The 27,790-nt window shown below is 37.3% G+C and overlaps 1 long non-coding RNA gene across 1 annotated transcript in view; it reads right to left on the bottom strand.

Annotated features, from left to right (window-relative positions):
• The window catches only part of LOC140599362 (uncharacterized), a 167,269-nt gene extending 145,392 nt beyond the window's left edge, over positions 1 to 21,877 (bottom strand). The window contains exon 1 of the long non-coding RNA XR_012002146.1: positions 13,615 to 21,877. This is a non-coding gene — a long non-coding RNA (uncharacterized lncRNA). The remainder of the gene's footprint in view (positions 1 to 13,614) is intronic.
• Between the last annotated feature and the right edge of the window lie 5,913 nt (positions 21,878 to 27,790).

The following is a 27,790-nucleotide window of genomic DNA, read 5'->3' as shown; positions in this document are numbered from 1 at the left end:
CTCAGTTCTGGCTTCTTCATTCTCACAGGACCTGTTGCTAAGAGAACTCCACAGCAAACTGTACAGTAATCCCACCGTCTGTTTCTTGTGCAACACAGCAAAGGCAATAATACTGTGACGACCATGGTGCCATACAGTTTGTATTTTACAGTTTACAGAGCATTTGTTACTTGATCACATGCACATCACAATTCCAGGGGACAGGGTGGGTAGATACTATTCTCACTTTGTAAATTATAAAACTGAGTTTCAAGGGATTTAATATCCCAAGCAGGCAAGAAACATTTTTTCTTATTTATATTCCATCTCATTTCAGAAAAATATCAAAGTGGCCCACCAGATTAATGGAAGGAGAGTTAGGAATAAAAATGGAAGTATTCTGATTTCTGCTTTAGTGCACTAAAAAAATAATAATTTATATGACAGAATTGACTAGTTATTTTATTTATCTGGTTAAGTCATTCACTCCAAATGAATAATTACATAATAACCAAAGTCAAAGTTGATTAGAATTATTAATCCTTTTTTTTTAAAGGAGCAGGTAAATTGAAGTGAACTAGCACTGTACTAAGTTTTGGAGTCTTCTAAAGTGATCTTCCCACATTGCTCTGAAAAGCATTAGCCACTTTTAAAAATACAAATCACCCTGGAACACAACATGAAGCTGTACATAAGTGAAGCCAGACAATCATGATCCATCTGGACAATGTCTGCCTATCTCTGGGGTGCCCCTGCCCCAATGTTGGCCAGAGTGAATTCCCTGTATATCTATGCAGTATTTTAAGTCAGACCGTTTTAAGCTAAAAATCTAATGTAGAGAAAACCTCTTTAGTCTTTATGTAATTAAATGAATAGACACAGTCAAGTCTAATTTACATAGATGCCATCTTTAAGAGAGAACATTCTGGACTTCTGTCATCATCTGAAACTGTCTTTTTTGCTTGACAAGCATACGGAAGGCATGCCTTGGGAGTGCTACCTCTCTTCATTATTCGGTTTAGAAGGCTGTATTCCCTCCAATGACCTTGATATAGCAAAATATTATACAGAACTACTCTTCTAGAATGCCTTCAGAACTCAGAGAATATTTTTTTTAAGTCCTATCACTTTTTTAATTTAAACTTTTGTAATGAATCTCTATCTTGTAAATAGGGATTTAGGATTTAGTTTTAAAAACACACAAAACTATTTTGAGTCAAGCCCATTGAATAAGGCAAAGGTACTAATATAATCTGACAAGAAGGTCTTGTGAGGAAGTTCTTAAAGTTGCTAATCCCATGAGAAGCAAAGGAATAGAAGTCACCTGGTAAAGAAGTCCTCAGAAAGGAAAACTATCCTCTTAATGGAAAGGGACCTCTACTACTTCACTTAATTCTATGTTCAAGAGAAAGCTCATTTCTTCCATCACTCCCTGAATCCCCAGTGGTATTCCCTAGATTAGGAGAAAGGAAGTAATAGCTATTTAGTTCCCTCACTCAGAAATATAAATAAGGAGCAGTCATTCAATAAGATTTCTAATTACTCTTTTATAAGGAATTTGTAAGGATTTTGAAAATTTTGGGAACATTTGTCACTTCTCTTTATTATTTTCATTATTCCTGGCCTGCTTTTTTAAAGCATAGGGAACAGCAAAAGAAGAAAGGGAAGAAGGGTTTCTGGAAAGAGAGAAACCTGGGCATTAGATGATGAGCTAACAGGTTTAGTCCAAGAGCCTGGTACAATGAACACAAGGAGGTAGGGGTAGGGCATAGGGAGGAATAAAGAGAGAGATGGAAGCAGTCAGTCATTATTCATATTCTCCCAGCCTAGAGATTGTGCAGGACAGCTTATCCTTCGAGCATACAATTTCCTCATCCAATCAAGATATTTGTGGACGAAGTGTGTATCTACTAATTCACACTAATCTATACCCAGTAAGCATGCTCTGCAAATACTATGTACTAGATAAGTATCTGTGTGACTTAAAATGTAACCCTAGAAATGTATATTTACAGTCTTAAAACTATCATCACCTATGTAGCTAATGTAAAATGTTACTCTTTTCAGTCTTTAGCTCATCTGTTATATGATGGCATGAAACTCCTTTAAAAGTCTTATCAAACTTTTGTTCTTTTTTCAGTGCTATAGCAAATCACTCAGTAGATGAGCTAGGGAATCAACTGAGCATTTGCTTGTAACAGATCCTAAAGGTAACTCAGTCATACCAATCTAACTTCAAAAATTATATATAACTTCTGTTGCATAGAGTATCTAGATCAGTTGTGCATTAGAGATTAGGTAGGGAACAGATGTCCTGTTCACCAGGGGTTAATTAAACAAGGCAATAGTTCCCACCTGCACTGAAGTATAACTGGGCTTATAGATGCTAAATTAGCTGCTTCACATATTTCTAACCTGCTATGTCAGAACAAGTAGGAAAAGATATAAGCATGTCTATATACCTCCTCTCTGAGACAATTCTGTCTATATTTCTATTATAAAGTACTAAATATCTCCCCTTTAGTAATCTATTTTAAAACAAATGGAGGGGATTCTGGGTGGCTCAGGGGTTTAGCGCCTGCCTTTGGCTCAGAGCGTGATCCTGGAGTCCTAGCATCAAGTCCCACATCAGGCTCCTTGCACGGAGCCTGCTTCTCTCTCTCTCTCTCTCTCTCTCTCTCTCTCTCTCATAAATAAAATCTTTAAAAAAAATTGAAACTAATAGATGGTTCTCACCATCCAAACCTAAGGGCCAAAACTAGTTACTAGATTTTGAATTACTACATCTTGAAATACTCTAGGGAAAGTAATTCATTCACCTAAATAAATTGATCATGTACCTTTTATTTTGCCAATTTTGGTAGTTTATAGCCAAATTCCCCTTACAAGATTCCAAGGATAAAAAAAAAAAAAAAAAAAAAAAAAACACCCTCAGCAAGCAATGAAAGTATTAACTTACAACTTCCAGTGAATATGGTGAAACCTTAATATTCTATTATTAAACAGTATCAGAACCAAATGGAGGTATATAAATAGTTTAAAAGTATCTCAAACATCAATATTTTGTCAAAATCCCTAAATCTCTAGAATATAAAACATTTTTCAATTCACAGAAAAATATGTAGCACTAGAAATTTAACTTAAGTTCAAGAAAGTTTGTTGAAATCAGATTTTTAGATAGTCACAGTTTGAATTCTCTGGGATTTCGAAGATAACTGAAACCTATTCATTAAAAACAAACTGTTCTAACTCTATTGCATCCCAAAGATTCAAGTTTACCAAATCACATTTACATTTGGAAGTTTCATTTAATGTTGGCTTACTTATCCTCTAAGTGCTGTCATCTAGCTAATGCAGTTAGTGTGCACAGTAATGAGAATACCATACTTCAGATATATCATTCACAAGTAGTTCCCTTTCCTGGTCTTTGAGGTGGATATTTATCATTTTGGGGACAAGAGACACACACTCCTATCTGTATTGAATTTTCAAGTGGTTATAATATGGATAGAATACAGTATCCTACTTCTAACCATGGGAATTTAAGGGAGGAGTTCATATTTATCCCTGGGATCCAGGATACAAACATGGAAAATAGGATCAACCAATTGAATTATCTGATATTCATCCCCAAGGCTTTAGATATTAGCGAAGGAATGTGAAGATACAGGACAAGTCAGAAATAAGTCAAGTGGAGCTGGCAATAGCTAAAGACAAGTGGGGCCTAGCCACAGAGGTCCATCAGCAGTGGACATATTCCCAAGTGTAGCATGTAACAAGACTGTTCTAGTGGCATGATGTGACCCAGATTTGGCTTCTCCTGTCGATAGTCATTGCTTATTTTCTGAGTCAGGTGCTCTACCTTCCTTTAAAGTCCATGAGCTATCTAACATATTTCTAATAGGTATCCTTTCAGCCTTAAGTTATCCAGCCAACTTCTGTTACTGGGAACCAACAGTCCTTGTTGACGTAGTCTTAGGGGCAGCCCGGGTAGCTCAGCAGTTTAGCACCGCCTTCGGCCCAGGGCATGATCCTGGAGACCTGGGATCAAGTCCCATGTCAGGCTCCCTGTATGGAGCCTGCTTCTCCCTCTGCCTGTATCTCTTCCTCTCTCTCTCTGTGTGTCTCTCATGAATAAATAAAATCTTAAAAAAAAAGACATAGTCTTAGAAAACGATTTTTTAAAAAATGCTTTCATATGGTCTTTCTTGGACATTGGAATACTGTGAAAGCAAGCCCCACTCATCTTCATTTGGCCATGTGGGAATGACAAGCTCTGCCCCCTTGGACATGGTAGCATAAATTTTGAGTCTGGATTTCCTATTTTAAGTACTGAAATATTCTTCATTTTGTTTGTTGCTGTTTTCTAAATGTGTTTTTTATATCTTGTGTTAGAGACCCATGTTTATTCCAACGTTTCCTACTTAATAGAAAGATACTTAAAATTGTTCTTTTTCTTCTCTAGAAATTGTGTTTCTTTGATAGTAATGAAGTTTTTACACTGTTTCATTACTGCCTGGTTTCATTTTTCCCATGAGTATTACAACAGATTTCTGCTCAGTTGATCCTGATGATCTTTACTGCAATTCATTAATATAATGGCCACTAAAATAGCACTTCCTAAATCATATTTCATTGAAGTTTCCATAAATAAATGTAATAAATACTGAGTCAACAAAAAAATCAAACATGTTGATCTCTGCAACCCTTCTCAGAGCCTTTAAAATACCCCAATGCTTTGTGAATTTCTAAGGGAACAATACAACATAGATCATTTCCTAAGGTCTGCTTTAGGGATCTTTTTTGCCCAGAAAGACTTCTAGTATGGTTTCTCAGAGCATGCTTTAGAAATGCTGCACTGGAGAGACCTTTCTAGAATGCAAATAAGATCTTATGTCCTTTAATTAGAATTCTTCAATGATAGATTGCTGACCTCTGCTATGGTAGATGATGAACTAAGTATAGTCCATGGGTCAAATCCATCCTTGCAATCTGTTCTTGCATAGTTTGCAAGCGAAGAATGGTTTTCCCCCCAATATTAGGAAAAATATTTTATGATGTGTGGAAATTACATAAAACTCAAGTTTCCATGTTCATAAATAGTTTTTTTTAGATGTTTTATTTATTCAAGAGAGACACAGAGAGAAAGAGAGGCAGAACCACAGGCAAGAGAGAGAAGCAGGCTCCATGCAGGCTGCCTGATGCAGGACTTGATCCTGGGACTCCAGGATCACACCCTGGGCTGAAGACAGGCGCTAAACAGCTGAGCCACCCAGGGATCACCATAAATACAGTTTAATTAGAATACAACCATGCTTATTCATACATTGTCTCTGGCTGCTTTCATGACACAGAGATTTATGTCCCACAGAGTCTGAAGTATTTACTACCTGACTTACTGGAGGTAAAAGTATGCTAATCCCTGTATTATAGGATCAAGTCTAAATCCCTTACTAAGCAAAAGACCCTTTCAAATCTAGCCCATGCCTACCTATCCAGCCTAATCTCCCATACTCTACCACGTGTGTTTGAACTCAAGAGAACAACTTCAAGTTCACTATCTTGTTTTCAAATGATTACATAGAGTGCTCTCTTTTCCCAAACACCTCTTGCCCCTCACCAAGACACTGACAAATTTCCATCCCTCAAAGTATACCAGTTTCAGATTGTGTCCTCCTACGTATGGGAATTGCCTTAATACTCATCACTACCTGTCCCTCTGATTATCATGCATTATCGTATATCACATTGATTTTTGAATATTTAAATTAGTACCTTTTCCTCACTGAGTTGTAAGTTCCTTGAAGACATTCACCTTTGTTTCCCCAGTACCTAACAAATGATAGATGTAGAAATTATGTGTCAAAAGGAAAGCAGGGAGGAGAAAGAAGGGAAGGAAGGAGGAAAGGGAAATACAAGAGGAATAAGGAGGGAGAAAAAAAGAATTTTTTTGCTTCAGAGTATAGTTCATTTGCTACCACAAAAATGTTTAATTAGAATTTAGTTCTCCAAAGTTAGTGATTAGAAAATGCAAAGAGGGCTACTTAAATACAAAGGCTATTAAAAGTATTAAATATAGATATACTTAAAAATCTGTTGACAATGTACACATTTCCGTGAAACATATATTGAGGACCATATTTTTTTCTCCCTAAAAAATTAATAAAAGTCATAACATGTAATTTTCAAAAACTCATTTGCCTCCAATCTTAAGATCTAAAGAAGCTTTCTTCTGGGTTAACATTTAATCTGTCCCATTTATTAGTTTAGATTGTATGTAATCCTTACTTTATAGAGCTTTTAATATAGAAATTGCAATAGATTTAACCAGTTTAGCAAAATTGCAAAATGTTTTATTTTAAAAACAGATATTGGGTACTCAAAGAACAAAATTTGGGAAGTTTTTTCCTGTAACAAAAACTATTCCATTTCAAAAGATTTCTCATAGTTTGCCAACTTCAAAGCACTAGACTTTGGCTTTTCTCAAAGAAACCACTTCCCCAGATGTTTGAAGATTCTTGCATACACATTTGTGCTTTCAGAGATAAATTTATTGACTACATTTACTGGAAAAAAACAGGCCTTTCACAAAGGGAATGCAAATTTCATGCTGAAAAATTTTATATTTCTTCTTCTAAGGAATTCTAGTATTCATTCTTTAAGTTATTGATTAAAGTGATCAAACGTTTTAAGTTTCCAAATAGCCCTTACCTAAAAGATCATTTAGAAACAGCAGAAATGTAAACATTAGGTGAAGAAGAGCAATGCCTCAAATTATGCATAGGTAGGAAGAAACTATTCAGCATTTCTGCATGACTCTTCCTGGCCTGCCTACTTGGTATGTATTAATCCTAGAGGCATTTTAAGACTCAAAAGCTCTTAGCTCAGTGGCAGCCTCTTTGTAATGTATTTTTCAGACCTTGAGAATGAGTAGAAATACTTGCATGCAGGTCAGAGAATAACCTAGTAATAATATACTTAATAGGGGGGAAAAATACATTTACACATCTGGCATTTTCTCAGCATATTTTCTAAACAGAAGTCTTAAATATAGTATCTCAGTTAAAAATCAGATAGTTGGAAATCCCAAGTTTATTTACAAACCAAAATGTCATTTTACTAATAATGGAAGATACTAAAATGTCAAAATATTTCTTCCCACATCTTTATTAAACCTTCCTTGCACTAGGAAAACCACTGGAAGTTTGCATGAGGAGGCACAAAAAAGGAAGCAAAGCAAAAAAACACATAACTTCTTCTGAGAATTACATATGTATATTTAATTATTATATGTATTTACCAAATAAAAACCTTTGATAAACTAGTTTGTTATTAACTCAAACTCCTTAGCCTTTTCTCATATCATTTAGGCTTCTCATACTCAAGCTTATGGTAATAAAATTCTATAAGACAGAATTTTCAAAGTGGTGTGGCACAGACCAACTCTTAGAGGATGCTTAATAAAGTAGGTACAGGGAGTGTAGAGTGGGTGTAGGTATGTCCCTCTTTCCAGATTGGACATCTGTCCATGCCTGAGTTGAATCTTTGTCATTCTTGTTGCACATCTAGATTCCACAGCTCCTAAGAATGATAAACCACTTTTCTTTGTGGTTGTGACCAATACTATGCTTGCTGTTCCATTCATTTGTTCAATAGACGTATCTGAATCCTTTCAATAAATACTAGGCTGAATCATTTCTAAGACATGCCAGTTTTATTCCACACAAAAGATACTTATCCAGAACCTTTAAAGAATAAGCAGATGTATCCATATTTACAACCATGTACAAGAAAGAAAGAAAAAAGCAGTTCTAGTAAACTTCTAAGAAATAGCTAATCACTTTTCTTCTACCAGTCTCCAGTTAGGCTGACAAAATAGAAAACATGGTCCACCCCACTTTTTAAAGTACTTCTTCATTAGTAGTGATGGCATGGGCAACAGAGCATGTACAGTTAGATGCCAGTGGAATAATGAAAAATAATGAATCATCACTGGAACTTTGCAAAGAAACATATTTTGCAATTAAATCTATTTTGTTGAAGAAGAACAAAACATCAGGACAAAGTTGTTCTGCTTCAGAATATATGCAAAATAGTCTTCTGTAATATAAAACCAGAACAAAAATAATACATTACAAAGGAGGTATGTAAAAGACAAAATTACTTTGTATTCATATACTAATAGTTCATTTAGTTAATAAATATTAATTGGGTACTATCCTGTGCAGGCACTGTTCAATGGAGTACAACAATTATTCTGTAGTTCCTTTCCTTAAGGAGTCACAGTCTAGAAAAAATGTGGTACAGAGTTATGAATAAACATCATTAATAATAAGAAAAGGAAAGGAGTATCAGAGAATAAAGGTAAAAATGGAAGAAAAGTCTAAGCAATGCCCTGTAATGCAAACGTGACAAATCTCAAGGCTTACGAATTGAATTCGAGAGGCAGAGGGAGACAGATTCTTTCCTCTTACTATTCTGTCACTTTCTCAAATTTGTTTAATCCTCTACAGAAAGCCTAGACAAATTTAATCCATCTACACTTGCTGTAGACAGACAATATGATTTCTAGCAGTATATTCAAATATAATAACAAATTCACCTACGAGGAAAACCAACAGTTTGTCATAAAATGATTTTACTTTTACTTGAAAAAATTTTCAGTAAAATGAACTCACTGAGAACTCTCAATCACCAAGATGGTTTGATTAACATAAGCTTAAATTCACATATTGTACACTCGATCTAACTTTTAAAAAGAAGTTCCTGTTGAAATAAGATATTTGCAAATGACATATCTGATAAAGAGTTAGTATTGAAAATATAGAGAGAATAGATACAACACTCAAAAAGTAATCCAATTAAAAATGGGCAGAATACATGAACAGACATTCTTCCAAAGACAACATACAGATAGCCAACAGACACATGAAACGATGCCCAACATTACTTATAAGGGAAATGCAAACCAAAATCACGATGAAATATTACCTCACATGTGTCAGAATGGCTAAAATCAAAACATAAGAAACAATAAGTGTTGGCAAAGATTTGGAGAAAAAAGAATCCTCTTGCACTGTTGGTGGGAATTCAAACTGGTGCCACCACTATGGAAAACAGTATGGTGGGCAGCCCCAGTGGCTCAGCAGTTTAGCGCTACCTTCAGCCCGGGGTGTGATCCTGGGGACCCAGGATCGAGTCCCACATCAGGCTCCCTGCAGGGGGGCTACTTCTCCCTCTGCCTGTGTCTCTGCCTCTCTGTGTGTGTGTGTGTCTGTCATGAATAAATAAATAAAATCTTTAAAAAAAAAAAAAAGAAAACAGTATGGAGGTTCCTCGATGTAAGTGATGAATTGCTGAATTCTCCAGGAATCAATATCACATTGTATGTTAACTAACAAAATCTAAACTAAAAAAAAAATTAAAAATAGAACTACCCTAAGATCCAGTAATCACATTGCTGGATATTTACCCAAATAATACAAAAACACTAATTTGAAAGGCTATACGCATCCCTATGTTTACTATAGCATTATTTACAAAAGGCAAATTATGGAAGCAACCTGAGTGTCCATTGATAGATGGATGTATAGACAGGTAGATAGATGTATATAGATATATACACACATACATACAATGGAGCATTATTCAGCCATAAAGAATGAAATCTTGCCATTTGCAATGACATGGGTAGAGCTAGAAAGTATGATGCTAAGTGAAATAACTCAGAGAAAGACAAATGCCATATGATTTCACCCATATGTGGAATTTAAGAAACAAAACAAACAAGCAAAGGGGGAAAAAAGAGACAAACCAAGAAAAAGACTCTTAACTGTAGAGAACAAACTGATGTTACCAGAGGGGAGGTTGGGGGAGCAGATATGTGAAATAAATGATACGGATTAAAGAGTACACTTGTTGATACCACCTCACACCTGTCAGAATAGCTAAAATTAACAGCACAGGAAACAACAGATGTTGGCAAGGATATTGAGAAAGAGGAACCCTCTAACCCTGCTGGTGAGAATGCAAACTGGTGCAACCACTCTGGAAAATAGTGTGGAACCTCCTCAAAAAGTTACAAATACAACCACGCTATGACCCAGCAATTGCACTACTAGTTATTTACCCAAAGGATACAAGACTACAGATTTGAAGGAGTATATGCACACCCAGTATTTACAGCAGCATTATCAACAATAGTCAGACTACAGAAAAAGCCCAAATGTTCACTGACTGATGAATGGATAAAGATGCAGTATTTATGTGTGTGTGAGTGCCATCAAAACAAATGAAACCTTGCCATTTGCAACAATGAGGATGGAGGTAGAGAGAATTATGCTAAGTGAAATAAGTCAGTCAGAGAAAGACAAATACCATATGATTCTACTCATATGTGCAATTTAAGAAACAAAATCGATGGACATAGGAAAAGAGAAAAAAAGAGAAAAGCAAATCATAAGGAACTTAATGATAGACAGCAAACAGGTTGATGGGGGGAGGTTGTAGGGGATGGGCTAAAATGAGTGATGAGTATTAAGGAGGACACTTATTGTGATGAGCACTGAGTGTTGTATAGAAGTTATATAAATTCTACTCCCAAAACCAATATTATACTATATGTTAACTAACTCGAATTTAAATAAAAATTTGAGAAAAATACATTTTATAGAGAAAATAAGCACACTTACCATGATTCTGGAGTAATATATAGAATTGTTGAATCACTATATTGCACACCTGAAACTAATAAGCTATTTATACTGGAATTAAAATAAAAAACTTAAAAAATAAGTTCCTGTTCAGCATATAGTTAAACATAATCATCAACTGAGGCCTAATAATGCACAAAGAAGCTGTTTCCAGGCTAGGACAGACATACCTGATTTAGATTTAAATTCTTTGTGAGGCTTATTTCCAACATCAACTTATCTTAACCAGAATTCATTCTATCTTTCAAGGAACTATAGAAGATGCTTCTACCTAAATCCCTACACCCCACGAATCAACTTATCACACCATGTATTTATGGCATATTGATAGTGCCATACAATTGTGACTTATCTTTCAAAAGCTTATTTCTTTAAAATATGGTTTATCTCCATAGAGACTTCCAAAGTCATTAAAGCATTCCTCAACAGTCAGGACAGAATTAAGCTACAAAATATCTAGACTGTGTGTATTTCACAGAAAATACTATTCTATTTCTGGCTAGGCACCTCTGCCACAATGAGAATTGGTCTGAGCAAAGCATTTGGGCCACAAGCAGAAGTCTATTAGCTTGTTTGTTGAGTGGGAAGGAAAGTTTCTCTAGTGGGTGTCATCTTCAAATTCACCAGATTCAAATGCTCATTTGCAAACATTTGGAATTTGGAATCTAAAGGCTCTCTCCCTATAGTACTGCCTTTTGACTAAGAGTAAAATCAATCACTGGAAAGAGTACCTACATAATAAAGCAGCACTCTATGCAATGCTTCAATCCTTCAACAGCTCCCTGCTGGAGATGTGGGAATCCAAAGATGCCTAATTAGTGCCCTTTTCCCTGAGTTCTGAACCAGTTGAAAAATAAGGGATGTATAAGGCAAACAGGAGTCCAAAATACTATCCCTGTCATTGGTGAAGGCAGAATTGGAAGATACAGCTTAATGTGAGAACTGACCAGGCCTGAAAACCCTCTGCACTCCAAATTCAGCCCTAGAGAGACTACCCATAGGAAAGTTTGAGTCTGTAGAGCAAAATATTTGCACAAGTCACCATTTTCTCTCTTCCAGTGTGGAGAAAGAGGAGTTTTAAAAAAAATTCCTTTCATTTAGGCCTATTGATAGGTTCACTTGGGCAACTGATAAATTTGAATCAATGCAGTTTCCTGTCAGCCAGAAAATTAAATCAACCATGACAAGAAAGAGCAAAGAGCTGAGTAAAAGACATGGCATGTTTAGGGAAAACTCCTCCACAGAGAGATCAGAAAAGTAAAATAGTACCTTACATAATTCACAATAATCAATACACTCTGGGTTTACATCTTGCAAGGTGGATCCCTTGATTCTACAATACTACCTACACAGGCTTTACTAGAGAAACTTAGAAAGGTAAAAAAAAAAAAAAAAAAAAAAAGAGAGAGAGAGAGAGAGAGAGAGAGAGAGAGAAGACCCCAGTCTCTCATCCTACCATCATCCCTCGGAAAAGTGAGCAAGAATCAGTATGTTCTGCTGCACATGCAGAATGCATTCATGTTCCAGGGGAAGGATTCACACACCCCACCCCACCATCTGTTTTTTGGGGGGAGGAAATATAGTTAACAATGTTCCATTAATTTCAGATGCAACTTATCTCCCTTCTTCTAGGGCAAATATTAAAACAATCTTCTGAAGTACCATCTATTTAACAAGAGTTGCCTGAGGAAAGTAGGCTGCCCACCCCTGGAGACCCTATCTTCAGGTATAGACCCTATTGACAAAAGGTAACCAACGGGCCCATTAAGTTTAGGTGTATCCCCTCCTGCTGGGTGATGGAAGAACCTGGATCATTGTCCAAACTGCCCAAAGTGAATTCACAAGCTCATTAAAAATTTCACTGTCTATTGAGGATACCTGGGTAGCTCAGAGGTTGAGCATCTGCCTTTGTTCAGGGTGTGATCCCAGGATCCTTGGATGAGTCCCTCATCAGGTTCCCTGCAGGGAGCCTGCTTCTCTCTCTGGCTGTGTCACTCATGAGTAAATAAATAAAATCCAAAAAAAAAATCCACTGGTTGTATCACAATTTCCCTTATTTAAGGAGTATATGTAAAAGATATAAAGTTATCAAGTTTTTACTCCAATAATTTCCAGATGTTCTGGAATAGAGGCAAGTTAATGTGAATGTTTAAAATATACTTGATGGAACAGCATTTAATAGGAAGAGTTACTCCTTTAACAATGACAGAACAGAAGGCATTATCTTTCCTATCAGTAGAAACTAGTTTCTGAGGAGTTTTTTACAAGAAGTTTCTTCAGGTATGTAGAACAGTTCAACAACAATGAATTGAAAGAGTCAACTCAGTTGTAACTGAATCAGTTGATAACTTACTGAGGAAAAATGAAATAGTATGAAAGTACTGAAAGGCAAGGAAAGCTTGAAATGGGGAGATCTTGACCCTTTCATGACAATCTGATCCTTCAATGAAAAGATAAAAAGTTAGCACCTCTTCAAATAAATTAAGTTCTCATAGGTGGTCTAAAAGAGTTGTGTTACAAAAACAATACATAGATGCTAGAAGAGAAATTTCCCATCACCGAATGGTGGACACTCACTGACTAACAATGAATTCTCATTATTACTGCTCAGTGAAAATAGGTTTTAATAGCATAATAACCTCTTCAATTAATTCTGCAATCATTTATCGCAGCGTAACAGCTGTCAAAGCAGGTTAACAGTTTAGTAAAATGCAATACTCATTCATTCACTTTCACACAATAGCGAGCTGCTTACACTCTTATATAATCATAGTAACGCCATTCATACATCCTTCAGTGATATGCATTCAATTATGCAAACCAGAAAACCACAGAACAGGGTGGCTCAGAAAGGCCAGTTCCGCAGAGAGAAATTAAAAAGCAACTTTTGATATCACTCTACTACTCCTTGTTTTTAACTTACCCATTTTTTTTCTTCTTTTCATCCTACTTTTATTGCCATCCATTTTCCTCCGCTTTGTTTTCTTCTCCCTCTTACCTATTCATTATTACCAGTCAAGGATTCCAGAAGCACTGCCTGTGTAACATGGTGGATTAGTAAAAAAAAAAAAAAAAAAAAAAAAAAAAGCTCATAGTGTCAACACATCCATCATTGTAACAGGTAAGAAGGCATATTGAGGAGGGAATACGTGGAACCTTCCCCCAACGGGAAGATATGGAAAAGAAGCCTCAGATGGGTGGCAGAAGACATTGGGTACAGTGATGGGACTCTCCACTTTTTAGCACAGCTAAAAAGAATGGGGAAAATTAGCAAAACTTAGCAGGCTAGTAATGCATAAAATAGCCCCAGCCCTAATGCAGGTCAAGCAAAAGTTCTTTAGTGGTCTTCCCTTGCTTAAAGAAAACAAAAAGGGCAGCCCCGGTGGCTCAGCGGTTTAGCGTCGCCTTTAGCCCGGGTGTGATCCTGGAGACCCGGGATCAAGTCCCACATCAGGCTCCCTGCATGGAGCCTGCTTCTCCCTCTGCCTGTGTCTCTGCCTCTCTCTCTGTGCCTCTTATGAATAAATAAATGAAATCTTTTAAAAAAAAGAAAATAAAAGCCGAGGACCCAAAAGTTTTCTGTCGCTCTGGGGAGAGGGCAGTGTTTTGGAAGAACAATGGCATGTTTTATAGGAAATTCGGAAATGCTAAGTGTGTAGATTGAAAAAAAAAAAATCCCAAAACGTGGCTGATACTTACTTTCTCATGTCCTCATAAAGTGGGGGCTTACCATCAGAGTTAATTTGATTTAAAAACATGAATAATGTAATAATTCTTAAGGAATTATGAATAAAGTTTATATTTCTCATTTCAAAGATAGTCATTAGTACTAAAGACATTGCTAAATGCTTTCTTGGGTCATTAGTATTATATGGTCAATCATTTCTGGCCTGATGTTTAACTCATGACAATTAAAAACATCATACGGTTTCTAACCATAAATGTTATCAGTTCATACCAGAAGATAAAATTAGGAGCCTATACAATGTAGGATTTTATGGCATTACAAGTGTTGATACCAACAGCCTGAATTCAGTGGTGTCCAAACATGGAATGGTTTCATTATCTTTAAAAACCACCCTTTTGGGGCAGCCCAGGTGGCTCAGCGGTTTGGGCCCACCTTCAGTATAGGGCATGATCCTGGGGACCCAGGATGGGGTCCCGCATCAGGCTCTCCTGATGCTCTCCCTGCATGGAGCCTGCTTCTGTCTCTGTCTTCTCTCTGTGTGTCTCTCATGAATAAATAAATCTTAAAAAAAAAAAAAAAAAACACTCTTTTGAATCTCCTTTTCCTACCTCTTAAAAAAAATCTGAGCCAGAGTCTCCAAGTTTCAAACTTGCCCAAATTTAAGACTTCAGTGAACACTCCTCTCTCCTAACTAAGGCTGCTTATACTTTCTCCTTCCCTTTTCTAGTTCTAGCTTTTGCTTAGTTGAAGCAGAAAGTAGAGCTTGGGGATAAATGCCTCAAACATTGTTACCTACCCCAGGCAACTGCAGTTTACTCTCAGCAGAAAACATACTCTGTGGTAGGCACTGAACCACTTGCTTTATTAAGGGGAGAGAGCACAGGTGAAACCTATTGGTGTCTCTTTGAGGCTACCTCCCCACTGCATAGCCTTCTGATGTGAAACATCGGCTCTGACTCACGGCTTTCAAACACTGCCTCAAATGCCATCAACCACAATCAGGTACAGTGGTTCCTTTGCATCAGCAGCCCTGTGTAAAATTCCACCTCCTTGTGCCTTAAACAATGCATGCACAAGCTCTCTTCCTTGCAGTTGCTCTCACTGCAGTTTGCCTCACCATTTACATAACTGTGAAGGAGATCTGCAAAGCTGCCATAGGACCAGACATCTAGCCAGGATTGAGATACCAATGCCATCCTCTTCCAGGCACCCTCAATTCCTATGAGGCATTTTCTTTACCACCACTTTCTCAGTTTGTGATAGGATTGCTATCAGGAGTGAAAAGCAGAGTATCAGTATTATCAGTATCAGTGCTTAGAATCAGAATCAGTATCATATCAGAAAAGTAGAATTATCAGGCTTAGTACTCCTTGCCTGATCAAGAACTCAAAAACACATTGAATATCCTTGAAACCCAAAACTTTTGCTGATATCCACTGAGGGTGATGGTTAGAGTAGCAGAGCTAATTCAGCTGTCTCTTTTCATGGGATTTGTTTTCCCTTTTTATTGAGGTATAATTAGCATATAACATTATATTAGTTTCAGGTATACAACATAATAATTCAACGCTTGTATATATTCTGAAATGATCACCACAGGCTAGTTAACATTCATCACCGTACAGTTAAAATCACTTTTTTCTTGGGGCTCCTAGGTGGTTCAGCTGGCTAAGTGGCCGACTCTTGATTTCAGCTCAAGTCACACCATCTCAGGGTCCTGGGAATCTAGTGCCCCACCCATTTGGTTGGGCTCTGTAGTCAGTGGGGAGTCTGCCTCAGGATTCTCTCTCTCCTATCATCCCTAGTCCTGCTTGCTCCTGCTCTCTCTCTAAAATAAATAAATAAATCTTTTAAAAAATTTTCTTGTGATAAGAACTTTTAAGATCTACTCTTTAAGCAACTTTCAAATTTGCGATGCAGTATTGTTAACTATAGTCACTGTGTTGTACATTACATCCCCATGACATTTATTTTAAAACCAGAAGTTTGTACCTTTTGACCTCCTTCATCTATTTTATGTGATTTCATGTAATTTAAAATTATTTCTTGTATCTTTAAACTTTTTTTTTTTTAGTCCATGCTATCTCTTAATAGAATACAAAGGACAGATCTCAGGTCTCTGTGTAGAATATAGAAGCATTCATTTGTTTTCCATTGTGGAGTTTCACCAAAAATTCCAAAATAGGAAAAGTCTTATTCACCCTCCTGTTACACACTGTTAACCAAAATTTGAGGAAGATAAAAATTTTTTTCAAGCTGCACTAATCCCAGAATTACTATTTTCCTTTATAAAACCAGAGAGATTTATAAAACAATTTCACTGCTACACTGAAAGAGATATTTCTAGAGGCCATTGGCAGTTAGGAGTCAGTTCGGTCAAGAGCTATACCTTCATCTTTTCCATTTTGTTCAAGTCTTTGTAAAAGCAAATGAAAATGATTATGTGACTATAGAATCAGCCTCTTCTTTGGGAGGAAAAACATGAAACCAAACTAGTAACTCTTCTTTGAGAAATCTTTGTATTCATTAGATCTGCAATAGTGTTGTTCTGGCTCTCGATTTGTATTCTTATTTCAGCAACCTCTCTTTTCACCTCTTTCTGTTCCTTAATCATCTTATCTTTGAGCTCTGCTTCCAATTAATTCCTATTTTCAGCAAGTTTCTCTACATTGTAAATCAACAGGAATGTGCTATCTGGGCAACATTTTCTTTTAGACTGGGTCCTTTCTGTGTTTTGTATATTAGTTTCCTTCTCTCTTTCCTCTTGTTATATATGTAGAGATTTTTGTATGTTTGTTTTTGGTTGTTTGCCATAGTTAAAACCCTTTTTTTGTTTGTTTTATTTTGATTTTGCTTAATGTGAGAAGCTCTTTCCAGATCAGATTTGCTCTAACATTATGTGTGTGAAAACTGTCCTGATTTCTCTTCTACCAAATCTGGGATAGTACATTTTGCAGGCTCCATCCACTTCTCTACTGCCTAAAATCATGGAACTAGAGGAGGAGTTGTCTTGACCAGGACCAAGTGCAATCCCTGCTGGGAGACTGCAAGCTCTGATCACACTGATATCTAGTACCAGGGCTCAGTTCATCTACCCAAGGGTTTCTCCCTTTCCTGAGGTTCAGGCTTGTTACTCCACCTCAGCACAACTCTCTCAATGGAGAGACCTACAGCTATCCCTGCCTCTGTAGATATACTAAAATGCTGTGTAAGGGCTTCTACTTTCAAGGATTTTTTTCTGCACTTCCCCTGGAGAGATCTTGAGAGTAACTATTTCAGATATGCCACCCCTAATACAGAACTTCTTTCCTGGTGCCGAACTTCTGGCCCTTCTCTATCGACAGTTGCAAAATCTTGACCTCCATTATATTTCACTCTCACCCTAGATTCCAGGACCAATTTTAGGAGAGTGGAGAAAGTAAAAGGATTCAAAAATACATTAAAATCCTCTGCCAAGTGCTTTGTACATTAGCTAATTTGATTTTCACAATACTCCTTTTCTTTGTACTGAGAAAATGGGAAATTTAAGAAAGTTTTATAATTTGCCAGAATGAGAGAGAGGGAGAAATAGAATTTTATCCTTGGCCTAACCAACTTCAAAACTATGTTCTATTATACCCAATGGCATACTGATAAATGTTTAACAATGAATCAGAGGGTGGGGCAGGAGGTAGGGGGCCTGATTTGTGACATTTGCAATTCCATGGTGTAAATACTCCCACTATGATCAACCACAGGCTAATTGTAACATAGACAAGACTGGCTGTAATATCATATTAACATCTATCTATTTTTAGCAATGAAATAATGTTGATTATGAGCCAGTTCATATTATACACTAGCCTGACAGATTATCAGTATGTAATGTATACCAAAATACCAAGAAAAAGTTTGAGATGTGAAAACTTATGGTAGGGTTTTTTTTAATGTTTAATCATAAAGGATTATAATATTCCAACAGGTTCTACTCCAATCATTCATAAATAACATTAAATAACAATGCTTACAGGGCTCCTCTCTGAACCCTCTTTATGAAATGACAAACATGCTTCCTTACAAACAACGAACACAATCTCTAAAAAAAAAAAGTATATTCATAAGACAATAGTTTGGACTGTCATAAACACATACATAAGTATAACTCACATTCCATAATAAAGATCTGATACCAAGATCCAAATGTATTATGGAATTGAGTCCTGAACAACATCCCTCCTAAAAGCCCTAGATATCTTTCCTCCATTGCATATTGTCATGATACCCCAAGTTGGTGGCACCATTAAGCACCCCAGATAGTACCAGCTCATGAATGTCACCCCATAGTCACTCCACAACCATTCTCACATGTGCAGGAAGTTGTCAGCAGAGACTCAGACTCCACCAGTTACCTGCTGCTGGCTCAGGAAGTCAATGACAAGGAATAGAAACTCCCCCATCTTTAATAATATTACCATAAAATTTCAGTATAGCAACACTTGTGTAATTTCCCATGGAGGTCCCTCTATGAAATTTGACCTGTGACTTGGTTATTTAGATACAAATGCTTAATGCTTTGTCTGATCCCTTGCTGCTGTCTAATCCCTTGCTGCTCCTCCTTCCTTTTCTACCTTTTGGTCATTTTATTGACATCATTTGCATTTTCCACAGCAAGTAGGAGAAGAAAATACATGTAGTAAAATGTTAGCAAATACATTCAACAAAATATAAGGCAAATATTTCTACTGAGAAAATTAAAATAATTGGCTAACATAAGATTTGTGATTGGATTAATAATTTGAATATTCTAAGGAATCTCTCTCTTGAAAACCTGAATAAAAAGGACTAACTATACATATTGCATATTTTCAAAAGTGTAAGTCTCTATATAAAAAGAAATCATTGCTAATATATACAATAGCATTGTATAGCTATTGTCATAAAAAAATTCAATCTTATACTCAACGATTCTAATTCTCTAAAAATGTGCACCATGGAAGTAGGTATGATGATTTCATTTGACTATGAATACGATATATAAATTTTGAATAGCCAGAACTTCAGATTTCTATAATTTTTCAGAGAGATCACTACAAAAATGTAAAATCAGGATAAGAAGAACCAGTCTAGTTTTTATTTCCTCTTGAAAAACAAACAAAAGTCTTAAGGCAGACACAGAAAATAACTAAGAGAAATTACCTTGGACACATCTCCTTCCTCTCTCTTCACTCACAGCTTACTTAAAATGCAAACCAACTTGCCACAGTCCTGACCTACTCGCTCCAATTTCTGAATGTCAAACACTTAGAGCAATTGTTGGCTGTCAGAGTATGAAGTCTGTGGAAGCAGAGAAACTGGACATTTGGCATTTCAGCATTCTGAAGTAAGTGATTTAATTATTTAATTAGCAGAAGAGAAAAGCATTTACACAAAGATCCAGGCATATACTCTGTCATCAAAAATGTCTCTGAAATGGTAAAACACATATTAAAGAACTGGGAAAAGGGATATTATTGTATAAAACAGTATGAGTGTAAATTAACTCTTACATGTCAATGATAAACAGAAACCTAAAGTATAAAATGATTTCATTGTTAAGATCCACAAAACTGCTATTTGCCACAGAATACTTTTTATATATTTCTTATGAAGCTATTGAAAGTTTATATTTTATATTGCTCCAAACTAAAAAGCAATCTGTTTGATCTTGTTTTAATATTTATGTAATTAAAAAGCATCTATTTCTCTCATTACTTTTCAAACACTCATTAAATGACTTCTTTAATCATTTATCACTACCATACAGTTCTTCACAGTCTTCAATACAAAGACAATGGCAAATTCAAATATTAATTGGGGAAAATGTCCACTTACATTTTTCCTTGAATATCATTTCATCTGGTCTTATTTCAATAAAAAAAATATGACCTGAACAATACCTATCAATAGCATTGTATGATTGGTAAGCATTTCCCAAAGTTCCTTGGAAGCCCAGATCTAAGGATCTCTTATTCAGTAAATTTTTGTTTTTATTTCTGCCTTTTTAGTGTACTTTTTATTTTAGTATGTTAAATGTTCAAGAAAATACATGAATCAAAAATATATTGTTCAATGACCTTTCACAAACTGAAACCAATACCCAGAGCAAAATATCATTAGCATCCAGAAGCTTCTTTGAACCCCTTCCAGAGTAACCACTGTTCTGAGATCTAACAGCATAGATTAGTTTGCAGGTTTAAAAACTTTATCATCGAGGGGCGGGTCAAGATGATGGAGGAGTAGGGTCCCTAAGTCACCTGTCCCCAACAACTTACCTAGATAACTTTCAAATCATCCTGAAAACCTATTAATTCGGCCTGAGATTTAAAGAGAGAACAGCTGGAACACTACAGAGAGAAGAGTTTGAGCTTCTAACAAGGTAGGAAGACAGAAAAAATAAAAAATAAAAGAGTCAAGTGGGGGAGAGGTCCTGCGAGGAGCCAAGGCTAAAGTGTGGCAGCAAGAGACTTGGGGACAGGAAAGCCCAGTCCCGGAGAAGAACTTTAAAAATCCGCACTGGATCCTTCCTGGAGGGAAAGGTACTCGCAGGGAACTTGGGCAGGATCCCAGGAGGGGCAGTGGAGCCTCCAGGTTCCCGGGGTCACTACAAAGAAAGTGCACCCACACCAAAGGCCAAGCTGGGTAAAGTGCTGGAGCAAGCCCGGTGAGGCCTCGGGAAGAAGCTCAGGTGGCAGCTCCGGGCAGAGGGGGCTGCATGGCCCCAGGATCATGATTCCAGTGGAGCACGCCCCAGATCCCAGGGTGCGGGGGACACAGCACAGGATCCTGCGCTCGCCCCGGGACAGGTGGAGGCAGGGAGGGCACAGGACAGCGAGGACGCTCCTGCAACCTGGTGCCCCTGAGCTGTGCAGATCAACGCCCCTCCAGCCCCAGAGCATCCAGGCCAGTGTGGATTGGGAGACTGCAGTAGTTACTGAGGGAGCTGACTCCAGGGCTGAGAGCTGGCCGCTGGCCAGTGTGATTGTTCCTCCTGGTGTCACCGTATGCCTGGGATGGAGCCGGGCCACGAGGGAAGAGAAGTCTCACAAAGTAAACAGCTCCCACTGAGCCTTGCACCTGGCAGGGGGCGGGAATCTCCCCCAGGTGCTCACACTTGAGAATCAGCACAGCAGGCCCCTCCCCAGAAGACCAGCTGGAAGGACAGGGAAAAAGCAAGTTCTTCACTGCCCAGCACTGGAAAACTCCAGGGGAAATTGAGGGATTTAGAGCATATAGAAACAGAAGATATCCCTCCTTGTTTTTGTTTGTTTGTTTTTTCTTTTTTTTCTTCCTTCTTCCAGTACAACTCGTTTTTAGCTACTCTGCACTGAGCAAAATTGCTAGAAAGAACTCCCCAAAAAAGAAAGAATCAGAAACAGTACTCTCTCACACAGAGTTACAGAATTTGGATTACAATTTGATGTCAGAAAGCCAATTCAGAAGCACAATTATAAAGCTACTGGTGGCTCTGGAAAAAAGCATAAAGGATTCAAGAGACTTCATGACTGCAGAATTTAGGTCTAATCAGGCCGAAATTAAAAATCAATGAGATGCAATCCAAACTGGAGGTCCTAACAATGAGGGTTAATGAGGTATACGAAAGAGTGAGTGACATAGAAGATAAGTTGATGGCAAGGAAGGAAGCTGAGGAAAAAAGAGAAAAACAATTAAAAGACCATGAGGAAAGGTTAAGAGAAATAAATGACAGCCTCAGAAGGAAAAATCTACATTTAATTGGGGTTCCAGAGGGCACCAAAAGGAACAGAGGACCAGAAAGTGTATTTGAACAAATCATACCTGAGAACTTCCCTAACTTGGGGAGGAAAACAGACATTCAGATCCAGGATATAGAGAGATTCCCCCTAAAATCAATAAAAACTGTTCAACACCTGAACATTTAATGGTGAAACTTGCAAATTCCAAAGATAAAGAGAAAATCCTTAAAGCAGCAAGAGACAAGAGATCCCTAACATATATGGGGAGAAATATTAGATTAACAGCAGACCTCTCCATAGAGACCTGGCAGGCCAGAAAGGGCTGGCAGGATATAGTCAGGGTCCTAAATGAGAAGAACCTACAGCCAAGAATACTTTATCCAGCAAGGCTCTCATTCAGAATAGAAGGAGAGATAAAGAGCTTCCAAAATAGGCAGAAACTGAAAAAATATGTGACCACCAAACCAGCTCTGCAAGAAATATTAAGGGGGACTCTAAAAGAAAGAAGAAGTCCAAAAATGATCCACAAAAACAGGGACTGAATAGGTATTTTGACGACACTAAATTCATATCTTTCAATAGTAACTCTTTTTTTTTTTTTTGCCTTCCTTTTTTTTTTTTTTTTAAATTAATTTTTTTTGGTGTTCAATTTACCAACATACAGAAAAACACCCAGTGCTCATCCCGTCAAGTGTCCACCTCAGTGCCCGTCACCCATTCCCCTCCAACACCCGCCCTCCTCCCCCCTTCCACCACCCCTAGTTCGTTTCCCCGAGTTAGGAGTCTTTATGTTCTGTCTCCCTTCCTGATATTTCCCAACATTTCTTCTCCCTTCCTTTATATTCCCTTTCACTATTATTTATATTCCCCAAATGAATGAGAACATACACTGCTTGTCCTTCTCCGATTGACTTATTTCACTCAGCATAATACCCTCCAGTTCCATCCACGTTGAAGCAAATGGTGAGTATTTGTCGTTTCTAATCGTCAATAGTAACTCTGAACGTGAATGGTCTAAATGATCCCATCAAAAGACACAGGGTTTCAGACTGGATAAAAAAGCAAGACCCATCTCTTTGCTGTCTACAAGAGACTCATTTTAGACATAAGGACACCTACAGCCTGAAAATAAAAAGTTGGAGAACCATTTACCATTCATATGGTCCTCAAAAGAAAGCAGGGGTAGCAATCTTCATATGAGATAAATTAAATTTTATCCCAAAAACTGTAGTGAGAGATGAAGAAGGACGCTATATCATACTTAAAGGATCTATCCAACAAGAGGACCTAACAATCATGAATATTTATGCCCCGAATGTGGGAGCTGCCAAGTATATCAATCAATGAATAACCAAAGTTAAGACATACTTAGATAATAATACACTTATAGTGGGAGACGTCAATACGGTGCTTTCTACAAATGACATTCTAAACACCAACATCTCCAATGAAACAAGAGCTTTAAATGATACACGGGACAAGATGGATTTCACAGATATTTACAGAAATTTACATCCGAACGCAACTGAATACACATTCTTCTCAAGTGCACATGGAGCTTTCTCCAGCATAGGCCACATACTGGGTCACAAATCAGGTCTTAACGGATACCAAAAGATTGGGATTGTCCCCTGCATATTTTCAGACCATAATGTTTTGAAACTAGAACTCAATCACAAGAATAAATTTGGAAGAAATTCAAACATGTGGAGGTTAAAGACCATCCTGCTAAAAGATGAAAGGGTCAACCAGGAAATTAGAGAAGAATTTAAAAAGATTCATGGAAACTAATGACAATGAAGATACAACCATTCAAAATCTTTGGGATACAGCAAAAGCAGTCCTGAGAGGGAAATACATCTCAATACAAGCATCCCTCAAAAAACTGAAAAAAACTCAAATACGCAAGTTAACCTTGCACCTAAAGGAACTGGAGAAAGAACAGCAAATAAAACCTATACCAAACAGAAGAAGAAAGTTAATAAAGATTTGGGTGGAACTCAATGAAAGAGAGACCAGAAGAACTGTAGAACAGATCAACAAAACCAGCTGTTGGTTCTTTGAAAGAATTAATAAGATAGATAAACCATTAGCCAGCCTTATTACAAACAAAAAAGACTCTAATAAAACCACGAATGAAAAAGGAGAGATCACAACCAATACCAAGGAAATACAAATCATTTTAAGTACATATTCTGAGCAGCTATACGCCAATAAATTAGGCAATCTAGAAGAAATGGACGCATTTCTGGAAAACCACAAACTACCAAAACTGGAACAGGAAGAAATAGAAAACCTAAACAGGCCAATAACCAGGGAGGAAATTGAAGCAGTCATCAAAAACCTCCCAAGACACAAAAGTCCAGGGTCAGATGGCTTCCCTGGGGAATTTATCAAACGTTTAAAGAAGAAACCATACCTATTCTACTAAAGCTGTTTGGAAAGATAGAAAGAGATGGAGTAGTTCCAAATTCGTTCTATGAGGCCAACATCACCTTAATTCCAAAACCAGACAAAGACCCCACCAAATTGGAGAATTATAGACCAATATCCCTGATGAACATGGATGCAAAAATTCTCAAAAAGATACTAGCCAATCGGATCCAACAATACATTAAGAAAATTATTCACCATGACCAAGTAGGATTTATTCCCAGGACACAAGGCTGGTTCAACACTCGTAAAACAATCAATGTGATTCATCATATCAGCAAGAGAAAAACCAAGAACCAAATGATCCTCTCATTAGATGCAGAGAAAGCATTTGACAAAATACAGCATCAATTCCTGAGCAAAACTCTTCAGAGTGTAGGGATAGAGGGAACATTCCTCAGCATCTTAAAAGCCATCTATGAAAAGCCCACAGCAAATATTCTCAGTGGGGAAACACTGGGAGCCTTTCCCCTAAGATCAGGAACACAACAGGGATGCCCACTCTCACCACTGGTATTCAACGTAGTATTAGAAGTCCCAGCCTCAGCAATCAGGCAACAAAAAGAAATAAAAGGCATTCAAATGGGCAAAGAACTCTCCTTCTTCACAGATGACATGATACTGTACATAGAAAACCCAGAAGACACCACCTCAAGATTGCTAGAACTCATAGAGCAATTTGGCAGTGTGGCAGGATACAAAATCAATGCCCAGAAATCAGTGGCATTTCTATGCACTAACAATGAGACTGAAGAAAGAGATATTAAGGAGTCATTCCCATTTATAGTTGTACCCAAAAGCATAAGACACCTAGGAATAAATCTAACCAAAGAGTTTGTAAAGGATCTATACCCTAAAAACTATAGAACACTTCTGAAAGAAATGAGGAAGACACAAAGAGATGGAAAAATATCCCATGGTCATGGATTGGAAGAACTAACATTGTGAAAATGTCTATATTACCCAGGGCAATTCACACATTCAATGCAATCCCTATCAAAATACCATGGACTTTCTTCAGAGAGTTGGAATAAATAATCTTAAGATTTGTGTGAAATCAGAAAAGACCCCGAATAGCCAGGGGAATATTAAAAAAGAAAATCAGAGCCAGGGGCATCACAATGTCAGATTTCAGGTTGTACTACAAAGCTGTGATCATCAGGACAGTGTGGTACTGACACAAAAACAGACACATAGATCAATACAACAGAATACACAATCCTGAAATGGGCCCTCAACCCTATGGTCAACTAATATTCGACAAAGCAGGAAAGACTATCCACTGGAAAAAGGACAGTCTCTTCAATAAATGGTGCTGGGAAAATTGGACAGCCACATGCAGAAGAATGAACCTGGACCATTCTCTTACTCCATACACAAAGATAAATTCAAAATGGGTGACAGATATAAATGTGAGACAAGAATCCATCAAGATCCTAGAAGATAACACAGGCAACACCCTTTTTGAACTTGGCCACAGCGACTTCTTGCAAGATACATCTATTAAAGCAAGGGAAACAAAAGCAAAAATGAATGATTGGGACTTCATCAAGATAAAAAGCTTCTGCACAGCAAAAGAAACAGTCAACAAAACTAAAACACAACCTACAGAATGGGAAAAGATATTTGCAAATGACCTATCACATAAAGGGCTAGTATCGAAGATCTATAAAAAACTTATTAAACTGAACAGCAAAGAAACGAACAATCCAATCATGAAATGGACAAAAGACATGAACAGAAATTTCACAGAGAAAGACATAGACATGGCCAACAAGCATATGAGAAAATGCTCCGCATCCCTTGTCATCAGGGAAATACAAATCAAAACCACAGTAAGATACCACCTCACACCAGTGAGAATGGGGAAAATGAACAAGGCAGGAAACAAGTGTTGGAGAGGATGTGGAGAAAGGGGAACGCTCTTGTACTGTTGGTGGGAATGTGAACTGGCACAGCTACTCTGGAAAACTGTGTGGATGTTCCTCAAAGAGTTAAAAATAGAACTACCCTACGACCCAGCAATTGCACTGCTGGGGATTTACCCCAAAATTCAGATGCAATGAAACTCCGGGACACCTGCACCCCGATGTTTCTAGCAGCAATGTCCACAATAGCCAAACTGTGGAAGGAGCTTCGGTGTCCATCGAAAGATGAATGGATAGAGAAGAAGTGGTCTATGTATACAATGGAATATTACTCAGCCATTAGAAACAACAAATACCCACCATTTGCTTCGACGTGGATGGAACTGGACGGTATTATGCTGAGTGAAATAAGTCAATCGGAGAAGGACAAACATTATATGGTCTCATTCATTTGGGGAATATAAAAAATAGTAAAGGGGAAAGGAGAGAAAATGAGTGGGAAATTTCAGTGAGGGTGACAGAACATGAGAGACACCTAACTGGGAAACGAACAAGGGGTAGTAGAAGGGGAGGTGGGCAGTGGGTTGGGGTGACTGGGTGACGGGCACTGAGGGGGGCACTTGACGGGATGAGCACCGGGTGTTATGCTATATGTTGGCAAATTGAACACCAATAAAAAATAAATAAAATAAAATAAAATCACAACTTAAAAAAAATGAAAAAGAAACTTTATCATCTAGTGTGTACTCTTCCGTGTCTGCCTGTTATCTCAAAATTATATTTGTGAGATTTATTCATGTTATTCCATATTTATAGTTTGTTTATTCTCATTGCTATATCATAGCCCATTGTGTGAATTTATCATACTTCATTCATTCTACTATTGATAAACATTTGAAATGTTCCCAGTTTAGGGGTCCTTAGAAATAATGCTGCTATGAACATTCTATAGTACGTAATTTTTGGTGAACATATATATGAATTTTTGTTGGTATATAATCTAGGGGTAGAAATGCTGGGTCAAAGGATAAGCATATATTCAGCTTTAGTAATTTCTGCAACCAGTTTTCCCAAGCAGTCATAGTAATTTTTCACTTCCACCAACAGTAAATGAGTGTTGCAACCGCTCTATATCCTTGACACACTTGGCATTTTCGGTTTTTATTTTAGCCATTCCTTTGTAATCATACTGTGGTTTTAATTTGTACTTTCCTGATGACTAATAAATTTGAGTACATTCTCATCTCCTGTGGCCATTTAAATATCCTCCCTTCTGACATGACTGTTCAAATCTTTTGTCCATTTTTTCTTTTTGATTCTGGCTTTTGATAGGGATTTGTAGTGGTTTTATACATATTTTATATACTAGTCTTTTGTCTG

The sequence above is a fragment of the Vulpes vulpes genome, chromosome 6 (genome assembly GCF_048418805.1).
Source record: "Vulpes vulpes isolate BD-2025 chromosome 6, VulVul3, whole genome shotgun sequence".
Lineage (NCBI taxonomy): Eukaryota > Metazoa > Chordata > Mammalia > Carnivora > Canidae > Vulpes > Vulpes vulpes.
This window is presented reverse-complemented; position numbering and strand designations above follow the sequence as displayed.